Genomic DNA, 21,825 nt, shown 5'->3' with positions numbered 1-21,825 from the left:
AATAAAATAACTAATTTAAGATAATTAAATACAAAAATCATGATGATAGCTCAGTGTTAACCCTGTCAAATACCTACTGAGAATAGTTTAAAATGTCAGGATAGTTCAGGATAGCACATTGTCGGAGAAATTACACAGATATCATACAGCATACATTAGCCTAGATTTAGAATGCTCTGCACAGAAGTAGTGGTTATCGATCACATATCAAATATCTACCAAATATCTAACAAAATCATTTAGCTTCGGATTAATGGTAAGCTTTTGAGTAAGCCTTTATAATATTAGGCTTTGGAGCTTTTGAGCTTTTGATTAATGCACATGTGTAACTTTCATAATCATCAAGCAGTGCTGAGATGGGTGAAAAAGGGGATGTTTTTGTAACTTTCATAATCATCATGCAGAATTAGTGCTGAGAGGGGATGTTTTTGTGCTGAAAAGTGCAAAGCCAGGGGAATTTCACCAAGAATAGTCACCCAGACAGACATAACCTAGACATAACCTAGGCATCTTATGAGCTTTAGCATTGCTTAATAAGCAACAGAGGAACACATTTAGGTCCAGACACAAAGAGTTAAACTTAGAAATAGAAGTATGGTTTTCCGAGAAATTGAAGCACAACTAATTTTGACACATCGAAAACATCGAGGTTGGTCGGTACGTGCGTACGTGCACATTGTTGTATACATCATGTACCCGAAAGGTTGTTTGATGTCATCAAAGGGAGGATGTTTTAACTAAGGGGGCGGTATGGGGACAAATACGAAAATATAGTAAGTATGTTAATTAAGGAAGGAGGGATTAAAAGTATACATACATTGAGTATAATGTGGAAATTTCTAGAAATATTTAAATTTGGAAGAGGAGGCGACTTGGTGCGTCTGAGGTATAAGAAGAAGGGAATTTTGGGGTTTTTTTTTTAGACCAGCTGCTCTCTTCAGAAATGCATGTGATTGACTGCATCTCTGAATAAAGAAACCTGCTTCTTCTCATCTGCTGACTGAGATCTCCTTCATTCCGGCTAAGTATTTTATAGTTTATTGACTTTATTTGGTTATAAGATTATTGAAATAATAGAAATTGGTACAATTAAAGATTCCACCCTGTGATATGTCCACTCGGAGGGGACTCTGAGTTCCAACAAAATAGATGGGCCATACCAAATTTTAGCTTGAATAAACTTACATCTTGAATGGACTGACATCACCTGAGTAACAATTATTTGTTACCTTAGCCCTTGTGCAAACACTCATGAGTTACAACTGTTTGAATCACAAACAGTATCAGTTGACAAGTGGCTGCCATATTATTTACAGATGTCAGCATGCAAAATAAGTTTTGCATATTATGCAAGTTAGCAAAAAAATCAGTGGCAGAGGTAAATGTGTCTTGAGGCTGATTCGTTTCAGTGAACCCAAGGAAACAGTGAAAAAGGGATTTGTTTGTAAGATTCATGATTCATGAAATACTGACTAAAATGCAACCCCTTTTTAAAAAGTCTGGGCTGTATCACTTGCCTTAGTAGCAGGAGGGAGGGTAACAGCCACCAGGGACAATTCCGTTCGAAACCAGCAGAGGTAACTCACTCATTTTTTACTCTCTACTTTTGTTCCTTCTTGATTTCTTTCTTGATTTTGCACACCTGTTTAGTATTTCCCTATAAGTCACCCTATTTAAATTCCATGTTTTCCCTCGCTGTTGGTTGGAGTGTTATTCTTATGTCTATGTTTGTGTGTACAGATAGACTATGGTTGCTGTTTCCACTGTGTATAGACTTTATTTTCATATATGAGTTTACATTGTCTAGCCCTTTTATTGTTTTAGTATTTTGGTTTCTACAAAGCCCTTGTTTTTATGTTCTCCATTAAGATTTGTGCACATGCCTCCACCTTCACCCCCATTCCATGACAGATTGCTACAACTAGTTATGGATGCAGCAGAACAGGCAGTTCTAGAGCAGGAGCTGGCAGAGCATAGGCCTTTCCCTTCAAGTGAAAAACCAACTCCTCATTACAAATAAGGTTGCACTATCTCTCTGCCCAGCTGAGACAGTCCCCTCCACCCTGCCCCACTGAGGAAGTGACTTTTGCCCTCTTGCTATGTTGATGATGCCGCTCTGCCCTCTTATGCATGGAGGATGTGGCTCCCCCTTTAGGGCTTATTGTGGTCACCATACAATCAAGTCTGCCAAGAGTGGGTGCTATATGAGTGGCCCTTAAGACACCACAGACATTTCCTTTCCAGACCACCAGAGGGCACCTTCACTCATTTTTTAATGTCATCTTTTGCTGTCTGCTCAATTTCCTTTCTAGATTTCACACACTTGATTTGTATTTCCCTATTAGGCACCCTATTTAAGTTCTGTGTTTTTCCTGTTTAGTTGTTGAAGCATTATATGTTATATGTTTATGTCCATGGCTGTGTTTGTGCATGTATGTTAGATAATGGTTACTTTGTACACTTTGAATTGGTTTGCTTTTAATTTTTAACTTTGCCTTCCCTAGCATTCAACAAGCCCTTGGTTGTCTATGTTTTTAATTAGTATTTGTATTTTTAATTCTTCAAAAAAGACTACTTTCTACTTTTAGGATTTATGATAAGGCGAGTAAATAATACGAAGAAAGGAACACCCTAACAGCAACGTCTCAGGTTTCGGATGTAACCCTGTTCCCTAAAATGGAAACGAGATGCCAGAATAAGCAAGTCGTCACTCTATTCAGTACAAAGATGTTCTGGAGACACAAGGTAACCAAAACAGCAACACCAAAGTTTAAATCACATTCACTTTCTCCATTAAGACTCCTTCAAACAAAATATATTGAAAACTGTATACTTTTTTTCTTTTCCTAAAGAGATTTGTTTATTGTAAATGGTGGCATGTGTTTAATTATATACAACTCTTAAAGTTCTTAAGTATCTCAATTTTGGAAGACTCTGCAGACCTGTGTTGAAAACATTAAAGCGTCAACTGACTGATACATAGTGTTTCTAACTGAATAAATGAGCAATTCTGGCAAATAAAAAAGGTAACACTAAAAGAGTAAACACAAAATAACAGAAAGAATACAATGTGTTCCTCACCTCAAACCATGTCGGCCTGAGCTGGTAAACGTTAGTCATATCAAGCTACATTAATAAAATTGAAAGACAAAGGTCAGTGAAGACATAAGCTCAAGTTATATATTTAATGACATTAAATCTCTTTTTTCTTTACTTAAAATTTTTTTTTCTGTACGATTGGATAATCAAGATCATTTCCAAACTCAATCCAATAGCCAATAAAAGGTATTCTAATGAAATATAAACAATAAACAAATTTTCTTCTTCAAAATATTTAGAATTTCTTTTTGTAACATTTGTTTGTCCACATAGGTTCTGTAGTTACATTTATGGCATTACGAACAATTCATAGAACATTGTGAACTTATAAGAAAATATTTAGTGGTTGTTTTTTTCTACAATAAGTTCTTGTTGGAACATTTTGTGAACATGAGTAAATATTTGGTGGAAGTTTCTTTTTATAAACAGAAACAAAAAAATGAAAATGAAATAATTCTTTAATTATGAAGACTGCACGTTGCCACAAATGACAGAAGAAGAGACACTTCCGGTTTTAGACAAAGAAAATGCAGCTGCTTTTCCGTTTCTATAGAACTTTATTTAAAGTATAAATGAGGAAAGAAAATCAAGTCTAATTTTAAAAAGGTGTCTGACATTTTCATCACAGAATTAAAAAAAGATTTCATTTTTGTTTTTGTTTTGTTTCTGTTTATAAAAAGAAACTTCAAATACCAAAGAGTACACGGACCATTTAAGCTGCTCTTTTAGTCATTGTTGTTGTTGTAGATTGAAAAAAATCATACAACCAGTTTGAAAAGTAGTTTTCACATATGAAGCTGCTAATTACAAATTTCTGACGGCTGAGCTGAATGATCTAAGAATCAGTTTTTTCGAGGTTATGCAAAAGAAACAATCAAAATAAACTTTCACTGCATACCTTCTTTTCCAATGGATATTCTTGTTTTTGTGTGCACAGACACCATAGTGGCCAATGTGAGTAAGATTGCTTCAGTAATATGCCTGCTGTGTGCTGATTGGCTAATGATTGTATTTGAATACTATCCCATGCTTGCTTCCTATGTATGACCACAGCCCAATATGACTTCAGAACAGTTTTTATTTTCTTTTGGTCTGGTCCAACTCTGTGCCCAAGGAATGGCTACAACACAAACTTTGGTCAGAATCTTGCCCTTTATCAGCCTTTCAAGTATGGTGCAGATCCATTAAAGCAATCATGACTTACAGCTTTAAATCACTCAATAAAAACTCCAATTGACTGATGTGTGATGGCATGTTCCAAAAAATGATCAGAATCACAATAAATATTGCCACAAGCTGTAATCAGCAGGGTCCAAAAGCTCCTCACAAACCATGCCCAGTGGCCAAGATAAATAAAACCTTAATTAGACCATACACTGACATATTTATCAAGGTTTGTGATGATAGCTAAATGCTAGTTGTTTAAAATGACTGTTGAATGCTACTTGGATGAAAGTAGCTATGTTTTCCATGTAATTCAGCAATCAATGCACCACACAAAAAGATTGGACTTTAGTTTCCGAGAGATAGTAATTTTAATTTGTGTTCCTCAACTTTCAATATGAATAGCACTCCCCCCAGGGGCCAATTATGTTATGACCCAGTCTAGGGTTTGGATGCACAGCATGAGAAATGGCATGGGATATATATATATATATATATACACTACCATTTCATTTACATTTACATTTCTGGCATTTGGCAGACGATCTTATCCAGAGTGACATACAAAAGTGCTTTAAGTCTCTATCATTAACACTAGTTCAATAGGTTACAGACTTAGGATACCATTAGCCTAAAATTGGATGTTTTTTTTTTTTCTTAGCGTTTGTCCCTCCCATTTTTATCCAGGCTTTGGACTGGCACTGAGAGTCAACTCTTCAGCAGCTGGGGTGGCACCCCGCCCGGGAATCGAACTCGGGCCATGGCAATGAGAGCGCGGGATCCTGCTGTTGGACCACCAGGAGGTCCAACCTTTTTTATTAAACATATAACAATATATAAACAGGGAAACATAAGAGCTAGTTCAAGTGCTTCAGGAAAAGGTAGGTCTTAAGGCATCATATGAAGACAGTCAGAGACTGTATGGACATCTAGGGGAAGTTCATTCCACCACCTTGGTGCCAGAACAGAGAAGAGTCTAGATGAATACCTACCTTTTGCCCTGAGAGATGGTGGGACCAGTGCTAGTGGATCGGAGAGAGCGAGGTGCAGTGCAAAGAGTAATAAGGTCTTTGAGGTAAGATGGTGCTGGTCCATTCTTGGCTTTGTAGGCAAGCATCAGTGCTTTGAATCTGATGTGTGCAGCTACTGGAAGCCAGTGGGGGGAACACAGCAGGGGTGGTGTGGGAGAACTTAGGCAGGTTGAAAACAAGCCGTGCAGCTGCATTTTGGATCATTTGCAGTGGACGAGTTGCATTCAGAGGAAGACCTACCAGTAAAGAGTTGCAGTAGCCTGTGTGGATAGGAATGTTCAAATCCTTCTAATGTTGTACAGAAGAAACCAACATAAGTGTGTCACATTAGCATCATGGGAGTAAAAAGACAGTTGATTGTCCATGGTTACCTCAAGGTTGTGAGCAGTGGCAGCAGGGGAGATTATTGAGTTGTTCAGAGATAATACAAGATCCTGGGCTGGGGATGAATCACCTGGGATGACAAGCAGTTCAGTTTTGCTGGGATTAAGTTTCAGCTGATGAGCTGTCAAGATGAAATGTCTGCCAGACATGCTGAGATTCGAGCAGAAGCTGTGGTATCTGAGGGAGGGAAGGAGAAGATAAGTTGGGTGTCATCAGTATAGCAGTGGTATGAAAAGCCGTGTGAGGATATCACTTTGCCAAGAGTGTGGGTGTAGAAGGAGGAAAGGAGAGGACCAAGTACTGAGTTTTGTGGGACACCAGTAGAGCGTCCGCATGAGGCAGATGTCAATCCCTTCCATGTTAACTGATATGAGTGACCATCCAGGTAGGAAGCAAACCATTCCCATGCTGTTCCACAAATTCCAAGACTCCTGAGGGTGGACAAGAGAGTCTTGTGGTTAACTGTGTCAAATGCTATAGAAAGGTCGAGGAGGATGAGGACCGATGACAGCTTGGCTGATCTAGCAGCATGTAGTTTCTCAGTGACTGCCAAAAGGGCAGTCTCTGTGGAATGTGCTGCTTTGAAGCCAGACTGGTTGGCAACATGGAGGTTATTCTGAAAGAGATAGTCAGACAACTGATTATAAACAATTCGTTCAAGAATTTTTGAAAGAAAGGAGAGAAGTGATACCGAGTAATTATTGATTTCTGTAATTATTTCTTCAGTATAGGGATAACCCTTGCTTGCTTAAAGGCAGTTGGTACCTGTCCTGATGTTATGGATCCATTAATGACTGTGGTGATGCAGGGCAGGAGGTCAGGTGAGATGGTCTGGAGGATAGTGGAAGGGATTGGATCCAGTGGGCAGGTGGTGGGATTGCAGGAGTGGATAATTTGCAAAACCTCTTCTGCTGCTATGGTTGAGAGATGCTTCAGTGAAGGAGTAGCTGAGTCCTGGCTGTGTAAAAAGTGGCAAAATCTTCAGCGGTCAGGGAGGATGGAGCAGGTGGAGTCGGAGGGTTGGGTAGTGCAGAGAAGATGTTGTGGAGTCTACCACTCAAAAGTTTGGGATCACTTGCATATTTCAGCTTGATTTCAGCTATGGAGGAAGACTCCATCAGCCAATCCGTCTTGTGGGAGTTGTCCAGCAAGCATGGGGTGAATTTCTTCAGATTATCTTGAAAAATTGATAGCTAGAATGCCCAGGCTGTAATTGCTGCAAAAGGTGTTTTTTTTATGAAGGCAAAATTGGAAGAAAACATTCATCATTTCCATCAAAATCAATATTTCTAACTCTGACATGTCAGCATGTCCTGTTCTTTTGCTATATTTTCTATTCAGACTCATTTCGTGTGTGTTCCCTTGGAAAAAATAAAATTTTTGAGTGATCCCAAACTATATGAGATTAAATAGACCATGAATATGATACTCCAGAGGCAGTAGTCATGACAAACACAACAGAGCAGTAAAATAAGGTGGATATATTGTAATGTAATGGTATGTACTTCAGGGTGGACCAAGGCCAAAATTACAAAGAGAAACACTCTGGATTAAGGACTAACTAAGCTACACAAAAAAGAAACAAGCAAAAAGACACCTTCCCTAACCTCCCTTACCAAGAAAAACAGAGACAAAACTCCCCAACAAAAATGGCAGTGTAACAGTGCCTGCAGAACCAGATCGCCAGAGGGCGCCATCACCTGAGTTTTGACATTCTCTAATTTGCTTCCGGTCTCACCCAGGTATTTAAACAGCTCTGCCTAGGTGTTCACTACGAAGTATCATTCTCTCAGATTGTGTACCAAGCCTTGTATTTGATATTGTGTCTACTACATGTATGATCCCTGCCTGACCCTAGTTCTACGATTGTTTTTTGATTTTGTTTGTTTTTGGGTTTTGCGATTTTGGTTTTGTTTGCTCAGTGTTTTGTTTCCCGGCTTTCGACCCTTTTTGCCTGACCATACCGATACCGATACTTGCCTGCCGATTTTGTTATAATAAAGATCTGCTTATGGATTCTGCTACACCTGCCTCTGGTGCATCCTTACAGGCAGTCACACCCCTATATATATATATATATGCAGTGTATCAATATTTACAACCACAACCACTGCCTGAACCTACCATTCAAGTTCCATGATGATAGCTTAATGTTAACCTATCAAGTGCCTACTGAAATCAGTTTAAAATGAATTAGGTCATCAAAATCCAATTTAGCATGTAGGTTAGCACATAGATAGACCACACTGAATTTTAGCTTGAATGGACATACATGTCCTGATTAACAGTTATCTGAGCTGTGCATGACCACACCCAAAATGATCTCCTCCCTTATATTATTTTCAAGTATCATGAAAATCCATGCAAACAAAGAGTTACAAGTGATTTAATTAAAAAAAGTTAAAAAGTAAAAAAAATAAAATACTCTAGTGCCACCATTTGTCCAGTCTGGCCAGTAGCAGGAGGGAGTGTCACAACCATCAGGTACAATTCATCACAAGACCAGCAGAGGGAACTCTCTCTCATTTTTTCAAATCTCACAATTTCCTTTCTTGATTTCACACACCTGTTTAGTGTTTCCCTGTTAGTCATCATATTTAACTTTTACAGTTTCCTTCCCTGTTGGTTGGAGTATTATGCTTATGTCTGTGTTTGTGTGCAGATTATGTTTGTTGTTTGCATTGTGTCTAGCCTTTGATTTCATATTCTAGTTTGCCCCTTGCTTCTTTTATTGTTCAATTAATTTGGACCCTTCCCAGTCTTTGCTTGTTTTTGTTGTTTTTCATTAAGATTTGTGCACATACATCTACCTTCACCCTCACTCCATCACAGAATGCTCCAACCAATTATGGATGCAGCAGAACCGACAGTTCTAGAGCAGGAGTTGGCAGAGCAGACCCTTCTCTTCAAATAACCCTTCTCTTCTGCTTGAGGAGATGCTCAGCAAATGGGTCAAGTGGGAAATATGGGAGGAGGAGAAGACACAAGTCCATAGCAGGGATCTTTCTATTGCCCTCCCCCAGCCCTACTGAGAAGGTTGTCACTAGGTGCGTTTACATGGACACTTCCATGTAAACGCGATCGTCCGATCATAACAGGACTAGAAGCACAATCAGATTAAAAAAGTGTCATGTAAACACGTCAGTCGGATGGAATTTGCCACATCCGATTAAAATTTCAATCGGATACTAAGGGGTGGTTTAAAGAGCAGAGCTATCGGGGAAAGCACACAGAGGGAACCACAGCTACATCAGCACCATGGTATCCAGCACCAGAGGGTCTGCCGAAAAGTGAAAGCCATAGGAGACAGTGGGCTGACAAGCCAAAAACTTTCATATGCATTCCACCATCTGTGGGTGGAGATGCTATTCTTCAGCTCTCTAGGACCCTCTCTTCCTAACCTGAGAGGAAGGAATCCATCAAAAGAGTCTTGTGAGGATGACATGCCGTTGAGGACCTGGTATGTAACAATTACAGGATCATTAGCATACACTTCACTGTAATTCATTCTGAATTTTTATATTTCTGTAAACCTGCTTTGAGTCAATGCTCATTGTTAAAAGTTCTATACAAATAAAATTAAATGGAACTAAACTGAATTAAATCAAATTCAATTAAAACCTGGCATCTGTCTTTGATGTTTATAAAATTCTAGTGGGGCTTACTTTATTAGTTTGCATTTGACCCATTTGAATGTGAAATCGTATTTTGATCTAAGTTCTAAGTTTGCTTGCACTGACCTTGAGGCAACAAATGAGTTCCAGATTCGCTCAGAAGGGTTAGATGTTAGGGATAAATAGTAAGTTAACTTTAAACTTTATAATTTTTGTATGTTTCTATACTTCAGTAAAGCTGCTTTAAGACAGTGTTTGTTGTGAAAAGTGCTATACAAATCATATTGTTTTCTTCTTTTTTTCTTTGCTTTTTTGTGCAGCCTAAAACATTAAAGCAATTCAAAATTAAATGTTATACATAAGTGCAGTTTTACAGCTGCTACTTCATGGTCATCTGGGTCAGAATTTTCAAATATTTATCCATTGCTGTCACTGCTACCTGTCCCACGTATAATTAATTCTTTTGTCATGAATTAACATGGTCATTATTGCACTACCTACTGTCACTACTTCGCATACACAGACCCTCAACAATGGCAAATTATTCACAGTAATTAAATAATAATTTTTTGGACCAATTAACTGTAATTAAAAAAAATCCAAGAGACTTGAACACTGAGGTTATATCATTCTACAGTGACTCATTCATTAGTCCTATTAGTTTGCATTTGACACATTTGAATAGAAAATCTAATTTTGATATTTGCTTGCACTGACCTTGAAGCAACAGGTTTAAGCTACAGTGCTTTCAGGAGTCCAAGCGAAGTTCTCTCAAAACCTATTGTTTCTTCTTCTTCTTCTTCTTCTTCTTCATCATCATCACCATCTTCTTCTTCTTTCTTTTACATTTTTGTGCAGCCTAAAACATCATATTTTATCATATATCATATTTTTTTAACTGCTGCTCAGAAAAATGAAATGGCCAAATTGCATCTCTTGGTGGCACCATAGCACATTTTTTGCATAAAACATAAAACCCATTTATGACAACTTATACTAGGATTTTTAGTTGATTTACACACACTTGGTGTCAAAGTACTTTTTAAAAAGTGGTTCATAACTCATTTTCAATCATTACCTTATATAATCACCTTTCAATAATGACCTGGTTCCAGGGTAATTTATAGTGGATGCATATAATTATGTGGATGCAGCTGTAGGTAAAGGCTTTATTTAAAAAAAAAAAAGGCAGACAAATCCAAAACATAATGTAGGGTTTCTGCACTTGACAGGACCAAGGATATCCAGGGTATTAATTATGAGATGAATATATGAATATTAGGAAATCAAGAATGTTGTGAACCGGGACCCAGCTTCTCTTCTCCGGACAATATCCCTTCCACTAGATGAATTATTTCAATTGTCTGAGTGAATGTGAAAGTGGGGGAATGGGGGGTGGGGTGCTTCCTAGCCCAGCCAAGTTCATTATCAAGCCATAATCGACCTACAGGCCAAACAGCAAAAAACTATAGTAAGCTCTAGTGATGATGTACATACACCAGGAACAATACCTTGGTTTGTGAAACATTTCTCCTCTTTAACTTACAGGTGGTTTAGAAGTAGGTGAGATAGCACTTGTTTTACATGAGATATGTGGGATTCTGTGGAATGGGATTTTGACAGATCAATTAAGAATTTTCCCAGCATGTCACTGCTAAAATGTTGAAAACAGTGCAAGAAAGCTGATATACATTATATAATATTTGTAGTGACCAGAGGTGGTGCTAAAGGTCTCCACTATCCTTTTCTAAAATGAATTAAGTTTATATGTGCTGCCTTAGTCAGGTTTTAGGAATATCTTAACATTATGTTGTTGTTCTAGTGGTGAGGGGACTAAAGTATAGCCTAATATGACAGTAATCTAAAAACGAATATACTGTATGTAACGTCTGAGTCCTCCACCATTGCAGGAGAGGTGGATAGTTGAATGCTTGCAAGTTTGTTCATTGTATTTCTCCATAGCTTCAATATAGACTGTATCTCAGGGGTGGAGAAAGATTCATGTAGATGCATAACAACAAAGGTTTTATTTTTCACCTGTTGTTCCTTTATGGGATGGCTGCAAGTCTGATAAAGAATACATTAATATTCCTCAACAGATTTGAGCTACAACTCAGACCTATTGCAGGCAGTGCTGTGGGAATTTGGCTAACTGGAAAACTGGAGCTCTCTTAGAGTTACATATTAAAACTCTTTGGTTTGATTGGGCTGACTGGGAAGAACCAGGTTTCATGGAAACATTGGTGAGCCTGATGATGAAAATCCATGAGAAAGTTGTTCTGCTCTAAATACATATGCCTGAAGTGATGTTGGCTATAAGAACAATTATCTGTACATTTGTTACCAGAAGTTCATGTTGATTTTGTAATAATTAGTTCTGGTCCATTGACTTACATATGCAGCATTTGGCAGATGCCTGTACAAAAATACTTTAAAGTATTTTTAATGTAAACAAACAGGAAAAAATAAGTAAGCAGTACTGTAAGTAAATTAGGAGTAGGTCTTCATCTGTCATTTGAAGACAGTCAGTGACTAAACTGTTCGGCATCTAGAGGTACAGTAGTTCATTCCACCACCTCAGTGCCAAAACAGAGGGGAGTCTCAATGAGCACCTACCTTGAACCCTGAGAGATGGTGGGACCAGTTGAGCAGTGCTACAAGCTCTGATGGAGTGCTGTACATTGCAAGGACTGATAAAAGGTAAGAGGGAGAATTGTCTAGTCTTGAAATGACAAGAGACTGAATAAAACCCTGAGCGGCCTGTTTGGGTAAAAATGGCCAAATCCTTCTTATGTTGTACAGAAGAAACCAACATGAGCGTGTCATATCAACAACATGGGAGGAAAATTGCCCATGGTTACCCCAAGGTTGTGAGCAGTGGCCAAAGGGGAGATCAGAGAGTTGTGCAGCGATATCACAAGATTCTGACCTGGGGATGAATCAGCTGTGATGACCAGCAGATCAGTTTTGCTGGGATTGAGTTTCAGCTGGATTGCAAGAATGGATGATTTGTAGAATCTCTTCTTTTGCTACAGTTGAGAGATGCGACAGTGAAAGAGTAGGGGAATCCCTGGCTGTGTAATGTAGGCATAGACAGGGCAGAAGTGATAGTCTGGCAGATTTTCTCAATCTTCTCAGAGTAAAAGGTGGCAAAGTCTTCAGCAGTCATGGAGGATGGAACAAGTTTGAGCTGGGGGTTGAGTAGTGAAGAGAAGATGTTGTGGAGACTGCAACAGAAGAAGTACAAGTAATACACTAGTTAAAATATGTTTCAGGTCTTGGCAGAATTTTCTTCAAACTGCTGCAGACACTAGTGGACACTATAGGACCTTCAGTATAAATTAAACGACTATTATTATTACTCTTAATAAATTAAGACTGAAACTACTATTGATCAGTCACTTGAGAGGACTAAGCATAAACCAACACAACACTGCTATACAATATAAAAATTCAAATAACACAACAATACACAACTAGACAACACAACCATCATTTAAGCTCCTCTGTAACTGTAAAGTAGCTTTTTTCAAAATTAGGGAAGGTAACATCCATACGTGTAATAATATATGAACAATGTAAACTTTAACAGACAAAGTGAAATTTTGCAACTGACCCCCTAACAGGGGATGGTTGCAACAGTCCACAGGGACAGTTGCAGCATTCATTAAAATGTAATTAAACAATACATTATATAACATCATACTGCAATTTCTTTATTTTATTTGTGAACAGACAGGGTTAAATTGGTTAAACTGATAAAGACAAAGAGTAATAAAATAACGGAGGTTGTAGGGTGAGGTCATAGGGTCTCAGGTGAGAAATTGATATGGGAAGGTGTCTCTTGGGCAGTTCCAGCAGGTGCGGGCAGCACAAATGGCAGTGGTTGAGCAACAACAGGTGGAGACAGGATCTGCAGGAGGTGTAGGCAGGGCAGATGGAACTGGTGGAGCTGCAGTGGATAGAGGAAGATGGTCTGTCACCAAAGGTTTGCTGGTGTTGCTGCCAAATTGTAATTGCTGTCTGGCGGTTCAAAAGTCACCAGCCGCGGCACCACTTCACCCGTGGAGATGGCCAGAGCGGCCATGGCAGAGAATCCATGTGGATTTTGCTGAAAAAGACAAGCAGTTCTTTCTAGTAGTGATAGACAGTCATTCAAAATGGTTAGAGGTAGTGCCAATGTCATCCATTACCTCAGCACTCACCATTGATGCACTCCGAGGTTTGTTTGCAGCTTATGGGTTACCGGAGGATGTGGTCTCCGATAATGGACCGCAGCTCGTGTCTGCTGAGTTTACTGATTTCCTAAGGGGGAATGGAATAAAACATACATGAGTTCCTGCCTATCACCCAGCCTCAAATGGTGCTGCAGAAAGATCAGTGCAGATACTGAAACAGTCACTTCTAAAGGGTGTTTGGGAAAAACAAAGTAAGCAGATGCTCTCACTAAAGCATAGGCTGGCAAATTTCTTGATAATGTACCATAGTACACCCCATACCACCACGGGAAAAACGCCAGCGGAGTTGTTCCTTAAGCGTCATATCCGAACACGTTTTTCATTGTTGAAGCCTGATTTGGCTAAACATGTTAAGGAAAAACAGCAGGAACAAAAGAAACACCATGACAGGGGGAAACGTGTCTTAAGATCCTTTGAGGAGGAAGAACCGGTACGAGTCCGAAATTTCAGGGGAGGGCAGGACAAATGGTTGAAAGCAACTGTGATTAAGCGGAAGGGCCCAGTAAGTTATTCAGTACAGGAGGGTCAGAAAACACGCACAGTGCATGTGGACCATATGCTGCCAAGGCATGTTGCAGAAGGACCTGTTTTGAACAACCCAGATCTGAGTGTCACTGCGGAAAACAGGGGAGCTATGTACTTACCTGTGGACAGAGACAGTTCCATGCAAATCGGTATACCTGACTCCACAGTTAACACTGAGGCTGCAAAAGAGACAGTGAGTGCAGAGGGTGTTCGCTGATATCCCCAGAGGTTTCGTACTGCTCCAAAAAGGTTGGAAGTCATGGAGAGAGATCAGTGTTGATCGTTAGTTTGAAACGTTTTTGTGTTACAGTTGCAATACTGTGAAAATATTATGTTTGAAGGCTGTTTCACATATGCCATGTTATTTTGAATTCTGGTTTTAAGGGAAATATTTCTCTAAAGTGATTCTTGGTATGTTATATTGAAGTCTGTTAAATCTAAAAGGGGAGGAGTGTAATAGATGTGTTAAGAGACTAGCATATGAAGCCACGCCCACGTGTGCATACCTGAGTTATCCGGATGCATGTTTTCTTGTCGGAAGTAAAGGAATGAGTTAGCACATGAGATGGTGTCTGTCATCTTCTTTGCCTTTCAGCTTGGAATATTACAATCATATTTGCGAAAACGTAGAGGTGAGCATGTCCTGTGATAATGACCATTTTCTTTCATATGAATCTAATGTTAACTTGCAGCAATGAAGCATTTTATTGTGTATGTGAATAAATCTATCTTTATCTTAATTATGTTGTGTAGGGTTAAATACACTTTAGTTAGCTGAGTAAGCAGTGTCTCTTGAGCAGCAGTCTATTTTAACCTTACTGATTATACAGCAACACAATAACCCAATAGCGCAACTGTAAAGGAGAATAAGATTACTGCTCAAATACTGTAATTGCGCATAACACACCAACGCATTAGTTACTAAATACTGAAATATTGACTGTGCTGAATTAGAACTTCTTTTCCTTTCAATCTGTAGAGCAAAAGTTTCTGTTAAAGTGAATCTGCCTAGATCCTTGCCTGTCATCTGTTCAAAACTTAAAAAATCTGATTCGCCAGGACACAGGAGTGTTTAGGTAAGAGATAATTTGTTACTATCTTAAGTATAACATAAAGCATAACAAGAAAACCTAATTGATCTCACATCCTGCTATTTTACAGCCCCATGTTCCCCTTGCACTCCTTGATTTAGAATAATGGTAACTGACATCTGTATCATAATCATTTCTCAGACCTTGTATTAACAGGCATGTGTGAGTAGAGGGACAGATTCTTCTTCTTCAGATTCTTCTTTTTACAAAAAAATACAACATTAGATCTAGGATAAATGTAGTACTTTTTTTTTAGTTGTATTGAACATTTGTATATAAGTACTTTTGCATTTTACCCAAGTAGAAATTCAAATTGAGGACTTTTACCGGAGTAACATTTTAACTAAGGTATTTGTACTTTATTTTAAGTACAGAAGATATGTACTTTGCCCACCACTGCTTAAAAATCTGTAACTCATTACTGCTTCTTTGCATCTGCAAAAAACTTGAAATCCATGTAATCCATCAATATAGTGTAGTTCCCTTTTGTGGGAACTCAATGCTTCATCGTGACTGATGCTTTGGGAATGTTAATACCCACACCACCACACACCAGTCGATGTCTCTCCCAGGGGCCATGAGACAGCACAAACAAACCAGGAATAGAACTTCAATTAGCCCTGAATGACCTGGGACCCTGGAGTGGGGTCCAGATCCAGGTTATAGACCCTGATAAAAGTGTGCGGAGAGGACCAGCCTGCTGCAGCACAAATTTTCTGGAGGGGAACATCCTGAAACAGCGAGCTGGCAGACTCAGACCCGGGGGATAGATTCATGCAGGAAATGGGAGCGAGGGCAAACCCTACTGACCCCCGAAACACCAGAGGCGGTGGGGCAGGAGAAACTGCCCTAAGGAGGATGCGCCTAGAAACCCTAGCCCTCAGGCATCAAGATTCCTTCTTGGCCCACCTGGCAGAGATGACAGACCTAAGGTCTGGACTGGCCTGATTGATGGGCCTGGGCCTGAGCACACTGTCCGGCCTCCCTAGAGTTTCACAGGGGGGCATGGGCTGCCACACTAGCCCTTGTTTTCACTCTGAGCAAACTGGGGGGGCATGTGCGGCTGGAAGAAGCCCCAGGCTGCTCACTGTGCTGAGGGATAAATTCCCTAAACGCCGCCGAATGGCGCTTCACCTTTTGGTGCCGGTCGACGACCATGCTCACTGCGTTGCTGAACAGGCCCTGAGGTGAAAGGTGTCTAGGCGCAAGGACTTTTCTCTGTCCTTAATCCCTGTTAAGTTAAGCCACAGGTGCCTCCCTGTGGAAACTAATGCAGCCATAGAATGGCCTATGGCATGGGCCTTCTGCTTCATGGCATGGAGTGCAAGATCTGTGGCTTGACGTAGCTCAGAGATGGTTAAATCCCTCACTGCAGTCAAGCTCTTTCAGCAGGTCGGTGCGTGTCGTTCTCCGTGATAAAACAGGGGCATGGATGCACACACCTCTTAAAATTTTTGGTCGCCATAAAATCTCTTTTTTTTTCTCCTAGTCTTTTAAATATCTTCCTTTTCCCTTGTCTAGACAGACAGGACAAACAATTGAAACACATACAAAGAGCACTTCCTGAAGACAAAGAAAGCTGGAGTGATGTGATGTAGATACCCTTATATGGACGTATTGGCGCATATTCCCTTCATGTGTCCTATCCGAGCCCATAAATTGGTGTGTGTGCACACAGAGCTTCAGACACAACTTCTTCTATGAATCGTTCCTATAGAGTCAGTCATAACACAGTGTCTTCGCAGTTTCAAAGGTTGATGGGAGACTGAATAGTTGGATGAGTCTCAGGGATTTAGAAAAACATTCAGTGATTACTAGACTACATTGTTGCCTTGGGAGACAGAGTTACCAGTGAAGAAATCTATGGTGAGGCCATGATTTTTTAAGGTGTGAAGAGGGGTACCATGGGTATCCTCTGGAAGTGTTATGGGATATAGGCCCTGGATGTGACAGTTTAGATGTCATAGTGTATGCTTGGCCACTGGTATATCAATTGTAAAAGTTGAAGGACTTTCTGAACCTCTGGGTGCCCTGTGGCAGGGATGTTTGTGACCAGCTAATGAAATTACTTGAAGCTGTAGTTGGCTGAACACGGACACAAAGAAGGCAGAGATACAGAAAAAGTCCTCTTTAAATTGCTTGGTAATTTGGGAGGTGAGGAGAAATTAAGTGGATTTGAGGCATGCTATCTTTGGATGCTTCTTGGTGAAGGAGTCTTCCAGGCAGTTCTAAGCAGCAACAAGACAGGACCCAGGGAGTTCTGTAGTTCTGTACTGTCGTGCAGTGTGAAAACGTTGTGCAGTGTGAAAACAACCATGATCTGACCACTTTGAAAATCATGCAGTGTAAACTCGACATAAGAGGTGACTACAGATATGTGTTTGAGACACGTCAACATAAGAATAGTACTAGTTTAGACATTTGCTATTTAAAATGTGTTATAGGTGCCAGAGCTACCTTCAAACCGCTACAGACACTAGACAACCTTCAATATAAATTAGTAAGCCTTGCCCACAATTCACACCTGAGAGAACTAATAAGCTTATACCAACAGAGTAGGATTAACAATGCTATGCAATATAACACAGTTTAAATAACACTACTCTAGAACCAACTAAGTTAAGCAGATAGTACACAAAAGTTAAGTCAAAATGACTTAGAAAAGGAAAGTAAGTTTTGAAAAATAGATACTACTATAAGAGTACATTTTTACACATTACAGTATGATTTGAAGAACAGATTCTATTGGTTAATTTGACACAAATTTCTCATTTCTCCCAGCATACTAGCTCTGAAAGAAGATATTTTTGTTCCTAACTCCAAGCAGCTTTTAGTGCTGGAACATTCTATCCACTACCAGGACAAGAGTTCTGAATTCCTGTCTGAAGTCCACAAGGCTGCATTTGCCTTGTTGTTTCCTCACTTCCTTTTTTTCATACAAATAGTAGAATTAGAATAAATTGAAAATTCAATGAAAGACATCTAAGAAGTGGTTATATGAAGTGGTTTGTGCCCATCCTTGGGACCAGACCTCAGTGGCCCAAATAAGTGCTTTGACAGACAGCAGACTGATGAACTGTGTGATTTAGTATTGATCAGAGATCAATTCTTGGTTAGATAAGTAGATGGAACACTGTAACATGAATCTTTTCAGTAAGTACTCATTTGTCTTAAGAGTGAGGAGGGCAATGGAGAACCTGCCACTGGTGTAGCTAATGGTGGGCTCAATGTGCTGTTGAGTTTCATGAGTCAATATTGGGAACAGGAGGATGGGTTCCCTTCTGAGCCTGGTTCCTCTCAAGGTTTCTTCCTCAGATCATCCCAGGGAGTATTTCCTTGCCACTGTTGCCACAGGCTTGCTCATTAAGGATGAAATAAAATGGTTTAATAATTTAATTTAATAATTTATTCTTATTACTAGGTATTTAGTTATTTTTTTAAAATATTTTTTATTTTAATTTTTTCCCCTCCCCTTTCTCTGTTTCTCTTCTTTTGTTAATCTGCTTTGAGACAATGTTCATTGTAAAAGGCGCTATACAAAATAAATTGAATTGAATTGAAGTAAAACTCAAAGAGCAGATTTTAAAAGATGGGTTGTACTAACTTACAACATTAGGATATCATACAACCAACACACAGTAGCTGCAGAAAGGAATTTTTATGTTGTTTCACCGGTGGTGTTTGGGCCTGTCACTGCCTGAGTGTAAAGACTGTAATGTCTTATCACTTTAACAGTTTATATATATACTGTATATATTTTTACATCTATCTTTAGGCTTATTTAATTCATGGCTTTTGTATGTCTTAGGTATGAAATAATATTCAAAAGGGTCCTATATGTCAGGGGTTTTCATAATCAAAGACAGTCCTACTTTTATCAAATGTGTTAAAACTAAATATTAAAACTTAGGCTATTATCTGAATAAAAACATTGTTGTGTTTTCTGACCGTTTTTATTGCTGTCGCGCTCAAGGGCTGTAAGGTATTTTAGTCACGTGGTGTGAAAGCGGTGCTGTGCAGACCGATAGGTGTATGACATTAAAGTATCGTGACAGGGGTTCTAGAGCATATTCCAGTGCACACTCTCTCAGTATTTTGGCGTGTGTGTGTGTGTGTGCACGAAGAGAGATGTCAGTCAAAATCACGTCAAAAAACATTGGGGGCTGAACAGAACTACACCACATGTAAACATCTGGCAGTGGTCTGATGGTGAAAAAACAAATTTCACACGTTGGAGGTCTAAGGAACCCAATGATTGTTGTGAAGGAGAAAGTTGTGTATTTATGATTGCAGATGAATAGATTGATGCTATCTGTGAAACAAGAGTTTCTTCCATGTGTTCTAGAAGGTTCTTGTTGGTAAAGGAGAAAAAAACATGGGAGGCAGCTCTTCAGCACTGCAGGACTCTCTACTCTAACTTGGCCTTTGTGGATTCACAAACACAGCTAGACCTGCTTAAAATAGAGACTGAACAAGCTCAAACAGCCAGTGTGTGGACAGGCCTGCGTTTCCTTGATGGAAAATGGTTCTGGGTGAACGGGGTGCCACTGAAGAGCCTGGTATCAGTGTCTACATGCCCAATCCAGCCCTCTCGCTGTGGTGCCTACAACTTCAACACATACATCTGGGAAAACAGAGCCTGCAATCAGGAGCTTAATTTCCTCTGCTATCACTGATTGTGAGTAATAAACAACCAGAACATTAACCATGATTGTGTACATCTAATGATTTTACAATAAAAGTTTGCATAGCATTCATTTTCTCTATAACAGGTTACATCTAACTGTATGTTAAAAAAACTTTATATTTTTTCTTTTCCTAAAGAGATTACCTCCTACACATGGTATAAGAAGAATATCTCCCACAAGAAGCATTCTTCAAGAAATCAGTCAGTCAGATAATATGATTAACTCGGTATCATCACTTTAAAGTTTAAAATGTAAATAGTTTAGGTTCAATGAAAATTATTGCAGGTGTTGTTGAATGATGTACAACTTATAAAGGTCATGTTAGAAAAGTGTATTCTTATGAGTAAATGTTTGGTGGTTGTTTTTTTTTCTAGAATAAGTTCATGTTCGAACATTATGTACTGATTTTGTTTGGATCAGAATCCATTCTTGTTTAGATAAGTAGATGGAGCACTGTAGCACTGAATCTTTTAGAGCATAGAGTCAAGCATTGATCATTGTGACATAACAGTAACAGCACCTCATATTTGTAACAGGATGTGAGACAGGATGTTTACCATGGGTTGTGCTAAGAGATACAACATTATGATGTCATGTAACTAACACACAGTACATGAAGTACGAATTCTTGTGTTGCAGCACCTGTGATGTTTGGACCCTAAAGTTACTGCTTGCCGCTATAATTATTATTGTATGAAAATGCACTGCTTTAATAACTGTGAAACTACATAAAGTGCCGGGAGAACCTTGCTGTCTAGAGTTGTTTAATTAAACAAGCGACTTAGTTGCTTAAATTATAGCCGCTATAAACTAGTGTGGTGCAATTCCATTTAGAGCTGTTTAAGTACATTACTCAATAAAAAGTCAATAAAAATCATGTTTCTGATAATTATTGATATCTGATAATTATTAGTCATACTCTGCTGAGCAGTTTTGTACCATGTACATTTACAGCATTTTGGCAGGCACCAGACTTTTCTGCTTTTACTCTGAACAACAATCAGAATCATAATAATGAATATTGCCACAAGCTGTGATCAGCTGCGTCCAAGAGCTCCTTGCAAACTGTTCTCCCAGTGGCCATTTCTTGGCAAGATAAATAGAACCATAAAGAAACCACACACTCACATATTTTTCAAGGTTTGTGATAATTGCTAAATGCTAATTGTTCAAAATGACCGTTGAAAGCTGCCTGGCTGAAAGTGGTTGTTTTTCAATAATGATTAAAAATCCAGTTACTGATCTGGAGATCAATGCAGAACACTAAATGTTGTCTTGGTTTTACTGAGAAACAGTTATTTTAACTTACCTTCAACCACTATGAATATGAATAGTGCCCCCCAGTGGCCAATTTGAGTGTGACAACATCAGTACTACATCTAGTAGTGGGTCACTGCCTGAACCTACTATTCAAGTTCCATGACTATAGCTCAATGTTTAGCTCCCATCATTGCCACCATTCGTCCAGTCTGAATGAGTGTCACAGCCACCAAGGACAATTCCTCACAAGAACAGCAGAGGGAACTCTCTCTCATTTCTTCCTCTACATTCGCATCTGCTCCATTTCCTTCTTGATTTTACACTCCCATTTATTATTTCCCTATTAGTCACCCTATCTATGTTTAATATTTTTCCTCCCTGTTGGTTGTAGCATTATGCTTATGTCTGTGTGCACAGATAGATTATTGGTTGCTGATTGTACTGTGTATAGCCTTCGTTTTCATATTCTAAATTACCTTGCTCCTGTTTTGGATCCTTCCCAGCCTTTCCTTATTTCCATTTGATTTTTTTGAGTAGGAAATCTGATTTTGGTTTTTACTTGCACTGGCCTTGAGGCAAAATAAGTTTAAGCTACAGTGCTTTTTAGGAGTCCATGCACAAAGTACACCAGAAACCCTATTGTTTTTCTCTGGATTGTGCTTCTTCTTCTTCTTCTTCTTTTAATTCTTCCTTTTTCTTTTATATTTTTGTGCAACCTAAATCAATAAACA

At 39.1% G+C, this 21,825-nt stretch overlaps 1 long non-coding RNA gene across 3 annotated transcripts; it reads left to right on the top strand.

Annotated features, from left to right (window-relative positions):
- Nucleotides 1–683: 683 nt before the first annotated feature.
- LOC131355079 (uncharacterized) lies at nt 684–21,568 on the top strand. 3 transcript variants are annotated; one of them, XR_009204822.1, is made up of 4 exons: nt 684–2,745; nt 4,925–9,138; nt 19,492–19,824; nt 19,971–21,568. It is a non-coding gene; the product is annotated as an uncharacterized LOC131355079 (long non-coding RNA). The 3 variants fall into 3 exon arrangements; XR_009204821.1 differs by having other exon boundaries at nt 4,951–9,138; nt 19,495–19,824; nt 19,971–21,567; XR_009204820.1 differs by having other exon boundaries at nt 685–2,745; nt 4,951–9,138; nt 19,971–21,566.
- Nucleotides 21,569–21,825: the final 257 nt, after the last annotated feature.

Source organism: Hemibagrus wyckioides, linkage group LG06, assembly GCF_019097595.1.
Source record: "Hemibagrus wyckioides isolate EC202008001 linkage group LG06, SWU_Hwy_1.0, whole genome shotgun sequence".
Classification (NCBI taxonomy): domain Eukaryota; kingdom Metazoa; phylum Chordata; class Actinopteri; order Siluriformes; family Bagridae; genus Hemibagrus; species Hemibagrus wyckioides.
This window is presented reverse-complemented; position numbering and strand designations above follow the sequence as displayed.